We start from the raw sequence: 6,880 nt of genomic DNA, 5'->3' as shown, positions 1-6,880 counted from the left end.
TAAAGTCTTTATATAGGTTAAGTAAACTCCACTATAATTAAGTTACCTTAAAAAAAATTAATTTCAATATTTTTTTATTTTTTATTTTTTATTTTTTTAAACAGTATTACCCATGACCACAAATGTATTATTCAAATGGCACCCCCTTGTGGCTGATCAGACCACCCGAGAGAGCCATGAAATCCGGTCACGGGTTACACCATCCCCCCACATTCGTGTTCCATACCATATTAGACATATTAAAGAACCCTTTATCCTTAAAATAAAATAAAAATCACTTGTGTAATTAAAACTCATAAAATAAAAAAACTCATAAAGGTTCCATATGTGAGCGTGCCTCTTTAAAATATCATGTCTCTGGGAACATGGAAATCCCCTTAACCCAAACATTTACTACAAAAACAAAACCTAATAATTATGATAATCCCCTCAAACTCAAATAATTTGTCTCGATGTTTCATGTCTTATTCGTGTTTCTCCAAATTGTCTCCCCAAAATACTTCTTAAATACCCAGCCATTAGACAGACACACACAACTGTGATAAATGTGCACTGTCCCTTTAACATAAAAACCTCAGCCTGCAATCCACTCTGCGGGCCTTTCATTGTTCTCCATAATGAAAACAGATTCTAATGTTAGTATACCTTGACCTCCTGTTTAATTTCAATGATGTTATCTGAACAATCAAACCAAAATCAATACCCGGGAAGTACTTGTGTAAATGAATTAAAATAACTAAATAATTTGGTTAGAACACCACTCCCGTCTTACATCGACCACACCCTTCGCCCCGTACCTAGTGTACAGCTTATCTATTACTCAGTGGCTCAATTAATGTTTAACGTAAGTATGTTCAGATGTTGATTATGTAATTCTACAACATTAGTATAGTTCAAACCTCATAATATAAATCCGCAAAAAGAATTTTGCGTTAATAGAGTTTAACACTCTTTCCAACAGTCATGCACCCCCCTCAATATTCTATGATATAACTCTCATCAGCAAGCCTGCGACTTTTTCAACATTCTCACCGGTTCCAGCTCCAACTGAAACACCTCATGTACCACACTCGCTTTGTCCCCGACCTCATTCATATCGATATTAGTCCCCGACTGAATATCAAGCGTGTTTCATGCACAGGATTTGATTCTTACAAATCTTCATTTACGCCAGTAAGCAGACCAGTGGGAGACGCAATGGCCCCGCCTTCTGTTCATTCTCTGTTTGGTCCCTTGGTTCTTAAATACATGGCTTTTATTTCTTTCAACTTCCTTGTCTCTGGCCTCCTGCTACGTCCCTCTCATCTCACATTCCATTGTTTTCAGCTGGGCCCCTGTTGGCGGCCACCCCCCTAGATAACCTGCTTGTGTCCATTTTAACTTCAATCCCTCCCAAACTTTCTTTATAGGCGTCCATCGTTCCTTTCCCCCTGATCTATATTCAATTTTTTGTTCTAGGAACTCATTAAACCTCAGCTTTGGAGTATTGGGAGTTGCCATTGTGAATTTGCTTTAAACGTAATTTAATTTAATTCAATCGGAATTTAATCGTAGTTTTAATCTAAATTCTCTCCTTCTATCTGAATATAGTTAGCATATACTTCGCCCGACGTTGATTAATACCCACGATGTATTCGAAGAGACACTATTGCTCGTACTCTGCCTTATCTCAGAGCTTCTCCTTCGTATATTCAGGTTGAGAAAAACCGCATGGGTTTGTATAGCATTATGGAGCGCACAACCAAGGGATCTATTCGACTATTTAGTCTCAATATTTAAATATTATATTCAGATATTATTTCAATTATACATCAGTCATTTCATTCCTGATTATACATTTATACATGTACCTATTAACATAGGTACATAGGTACAATATAGAAGTTACGGATTTATCCAATATCCCTTATTATAATTCTCTCTCTCTCCCTCTATCTAACCACCAACAATCTTAATGGAAACAATTACAACCACATTGCATTTTAACATAACATAACATAAACAGTTACAAATAGACAAAACAAGACAAAACAGCACGTTATATCTCTGACCCCTGAAAGCCGATCCTTATCAGTGAATTTCTATCAGACTGAGCCGTACCGGACCACAGGATAAAATTACAACTTATCCCCCTCGGCGCCAGATTTGAAGAATAGTAATTAGCTATCCCCTACTGATCTCTATTCCTGATCCCTATCGAGCTGACCCCTATCAGAATTATTACACATGTCCGACCCCTATCGGTGAATCTCTATCAGACTGAACCACACCGGGTCACGGGTCCCAAAATTACAATTTGTCCCCTCGGCTGCAGATTTAATGAATAGTAATTAGCTATCCCCTACTGATCTCTATTCCCGACCCCTATCGGAACTATCAAAGACAAAACAGTGATCACTCATCATTGAAAGCTAGCAGACTGTGCTGACCGGGTCACGGGTCCCAAAATTACAATTTGTCCCCTCGGCGCCAGAGTTAATGAATAGTAATTAGCTATCCCCTTACTGATATCTCATCAATGATTTAAATCACACCGGCCGTCGCCGGTTCGTTACTACATATGTTCACGTACACTGTTATTTCGACTCGTCAGCAAATTATAAATTTACACAAGAATTCATACTTACTCGGAAAAACTGATAAAAATTTGGACAGACTATTCGACAATATGCAAAGTTTGATTTAACAGGCTTTTGCTTACCTTATTTTTTTTTATGGTGCACCTTGAAATCAGTTTTCCGAGTTGAGCAGAATTGTTGCCCTCCCCCGAAAGTCTTCACCCGTCTTTCTTATTTATTTAATGAATCGTCCTTTCCCCAACTCGCCTTCTCCACACCCAAATCAACTCACTTCGACTGGATCGTTAGTAAACTATACTCTGCTACCATTTCTGTTAGCAATTGGATATGTAGACGGACGAGTCGGTCAAGGATCGATTCAGACAAGGTGGTAAATTGTATGACAAGCTACAGTTTATTCAGAGTGAAGATATCTAGAACAGCGTAATTACGGCTCTCCCGCTGGTTCGTACGGAAGCGCAGACGAAGAAGAGGCCGTTACAATCAGTACACCACTATTATATAGAAAAGAAAGTAGGTTGATTCTGGAAGATCGGATCTTTGGATTGGTTCAGCTGGGGTGTAGTCTGTAGTCTTCCGCCATTGGCTCAGTAGTCTGTCCGTCATCGTAGAATCCTCTTCGGGCATTCAACGTTCAGCTACAACGGAGATCATGTGTGTGTGCGCTGGTTTTGGCCATTAGTGTAATGCGGGAGCTATCCTGTAGGGGACCCCACAGGCTCAACTCTGAGTGGTAGCCCCCCCTTAACAATAGTTTGGTCTCCTACATAAGAAATAGCATTTCTCTACAATACCAAATAACATTTGAAAAGCTTGTGTCACTACAAGGTTGAACATTTATCACATTGGGTCTCCATGGTATTGTTATTAGATGTGCTTGACCTCCACTCTAACTGCCCATCCACTTTACTGCATCCCCATTCCACTCTCACCTTTATCTGATTCCTCCACACCACAACCTGTTAGCGGCTATCCTACCTAGTAACAGTACAGACCAATCGAAATAACCTAAGCCATATTCCCACACGCGCGCACACACCGGAGAGTTAGCTCTCCTCACAACTTTACAGGAGACCACCGGACAGTAAACATTTCGCTCCACACATCCAACCAGGACTACATTCAAGGCAAGTAAATTGCACAGTACACCCTACTGTACATGTAGATATATATACATACATTTTTACTACTTTTTGCACCTTTTATTTCAATTTTATTTATATATTCTCCTCCCTGCTACCTGATGAAGCCGAGTAAGGCAGAAACGCGTCGTGGCTGGGCTACCCCTAGACCCGTGTGAGACTGTGAGGAAAGCAGATTCCACACGGACTTCTGGGGTAGCTCCTTTTGCCTACTCTTTTATTTGTACACTTTACTTTCCTTAATTGGATTTTTACACAGCTCTCATATATATGCACACACTAGGATGTAGTGGAGTGTGACGTTGTATGCTATCCCTCACACCACTGGTGGTGTTGTATGTTTATGATTTGTATATGTTAAAAATATGTGTATAGGCACATCCCCTTTTATGTTCATGTGTGTTTGCATGTGTGCCCCCACCTCATCCTTGGTCCCAACCCTGCTGACAGACAGACACTAATACTTAGCCATCGGCCCTTTTACCAGTAGGCTCCCCTAGGAATATTAAGGTGGCCATTAGAACCATAAAATAGTTATTTAATAGTATTTGAAAGCTACAATGACTACAGACTCTTAAAAATGTACTTTATAATTATCCTTATTGATCCCTTGGATCCTGTAACAATAATCACTAGGGAACCAATTTATATTTAACAAAATATCAAATGTTCTTCTCTTTGGGCTACCATGACCATGGAACCTGGACCAATAGGAAACAACAACAAAAAAAAAAAATATATATATATATATTTTTTTAATTTAAAAACAAAAGAATATAAATTAAAAATTAATACATATGTACATAAATATATATATAATTTTATTTTCAAAGTCTCTTGAACTCAGGGTTACCATGACCATGGACCCTTGACCAAAATAAACAATAAAATAGAACACAAATAGACCAAATTTAAACCAAAAAAAACCTTCACCTACCTACCACCCTTCTAAAATATTTTTTGGAGACACCCACCAGCACCCCCAACGGACGAGAACCTTTTTTCTCCAACTACTCTGGGGACCCCGACCTTGGCGACTCCCCCGCAGCGAGCAAACCCTAAGCAATTAGGCCCTTCCATACACCAAGCAAGAAGACAGGAGGATATGGATAGACCGAACTCCTTCGGGACCTCTCGGGGTTCTGTTGGCAGACCAATCGGCTCAACCCTCCCAGCCCCTTTACACACGGGAGACTCACGTAACGCGCTGGACGACTATCTACCCCAGTTTAGAATTGGATTGGCAGTATGTTCAGTAGCGTGTGGGTGGTCCTAGCGGGTTGGGGCAGTTAAGTCCTCGAAAAGAGGGGCTTTTGGGTCATGCGCTGAGGCTGGAGGACTCGCGTCGGCCGTGTAATCCCTGGGGTGCCCAGATAATGTCTGGCGGAGAATTGGATCCCACGGAATAATTTCCCATGGGGGGATCCCTTACCCCGCCGTACTTAGCCTGGACAACCAATCCACTTTTTTTGACCTGGACTACGAACAAATTCACTGTCTAGGAAGGATATACCTCTGGAAACGTTACGATCCTGGAAGGGAGTAACTCCACTGGTCACTATCACCCAAAACCACTGAATTACCTACGACTGAGATGGTGGGGATGGAAACACCCAATTAACTTCTACTACTGCCGGACGTTTCATACGTAAGCCAGAGAAGGTTTGCCGGTTTCTAAACCCTCCATACACCTACCGAAACACAGGACGAAACTCCAAGGGCGGAGGCATGACAACCGTATAGAGGGCTCGCCTTCTGGGTCTTTGTCTGCTCAAACCACTGGTAGTTCAAAGACTGACCACTTGACAGGGACACATGGCAACCGACTGAGGTCCGGACCTGCACAAGGTATGCAACTCGATGGTTTTGCCTGATCCTACGCCGAGTATACCCATAACAGACCAGCTGGATTTGACTAGACATGGGTTGATTTGGAATTAGGATCCTGGAAGGGAATAACTCCTAATTACACACATGATTGAAAACATCCAGGACCAAAGACTGACGAACACTGAAGTAAATACATAGACAACATGGAGCTGAAAAAGAAGGATCCGAAAGAGAGTAAACTCCTAGGTTGCACTATGCTTTCCACTTCCGTTGACATAGCGGACCTAGACATCATGACCATACCACTCGACATGGACACATGGCAACCAACCGAGGACCGGACCTGCATAAGGTACGCAACTCAAGGGTTTTGCCTGATCCTAAGTTGAGTTGACAGACCTACCTAAACCTAACCTTAACCATTCTGAAATACTATACCTAACCCTAAACCTAACCCTAACCTTAACCACTCTAAAAAAAAACTTACCTAACACTAAACCCTAACCCTAACCTTAACCATTCTGAAAAACTATACCTAACCTTAAACCTAACCTTAACCACTCTAAAAACTATACCTAAACCTAAAACCTACTGACAGACAGTCTTTTAACCCAACCAACGGGTTAATCTACAAGTGGGCAACCATGGGGCCTACTACTTTGGCCGGCCGCGCCCGGACCCACCCGTACCGCGCGTATATGATGTGGAGTGCACACCCCTCCCTTCCCCCCCTTCGGCTTCCACGTGTCAGAGATGGAAGTGGATCAACCGACTCAAAACTAGACAAACTAACCCTAACCCTAACCCTAACCCTAACCCTCTAACCCTAACCCTAACCCTAACCCCTAACCCTAACCCTAACCCTAACCCTAGGTTGAACATTTATCACATTGGGTCTCCATGGTATTGTTATTAGATGTGCTTGACCTCCACTCTAACTGCCCATCCACTTTACTGCATCCCCATTCCACTCCCACCTTTATCTGATTCCTCCACACCACAACCTGTTAGCGGCTATCCTACCTAGTAACAGTACAGACCAATCGAAATAACCTAAGCCACATTCCCACACGCGCGCACACACCGGAGAGTTAGCTTTCCTCACAACTTTACAAGGAGACCACCGGACAGTAAACATTTCGCTCCACACATCCAACCAGGACTACATTCAAGGCAAGTAAATTGCACAGTACACCCTACTGTACATGTAGATATATATACATACATTTGTACTACTTTTTGCACCTTTTATTTCAATTTTATTTATATATTCTCCTCCCTGCTACCTGATGAAGCCGAGTAAGGCAGAAACGCATCGTGGCTGGGCTG

At 41.9% G+C, this 6,880-nt stretch overlaps 1 long non-coding RNA gene across 1 annotated transcript; it reads left to right on the top strand.

The window, feature by feature from the left end:
• Positions 1 to 3,365: 3,365 nt before the first annotated feature.
• On the top strand, positions 3,366 to 6,483 carry LOC116358280 (uncharacterized). Its single transcript, XR_004206156.1, has 2 exons — positions 3,366 to 3,407; positions 6,425 to 6,483. It is a non-coding gene; the product is annotated as an uncharacterized LOC116358280 (long non-coding RNA).
• The last annotated feature ends 397 nt before the right edge of the window (positions 6,484 to 6,880 follow it).

This window comes from Oncorhynchus kisutch, linkage group LG29 (assembly GCF_002021735.2).
Source record: "Oncorhynchus kisutch isolate 150728-3 linkage group LG29, Okis_V2, whole genome shotgun sequence".
Taxonomy (NCBI): Eukaryota; Metazoa; Chordata; class Actinopteri; order Salmoniformes; family Salmonidae; genus Oncorhynchus; species Oncorhynchus kisutch.
The sequence above is the reverse complement of the archived record's forward strand: the minus strand, read 5'-3'. Positions and strand labels throughout refer to the sequence as shown.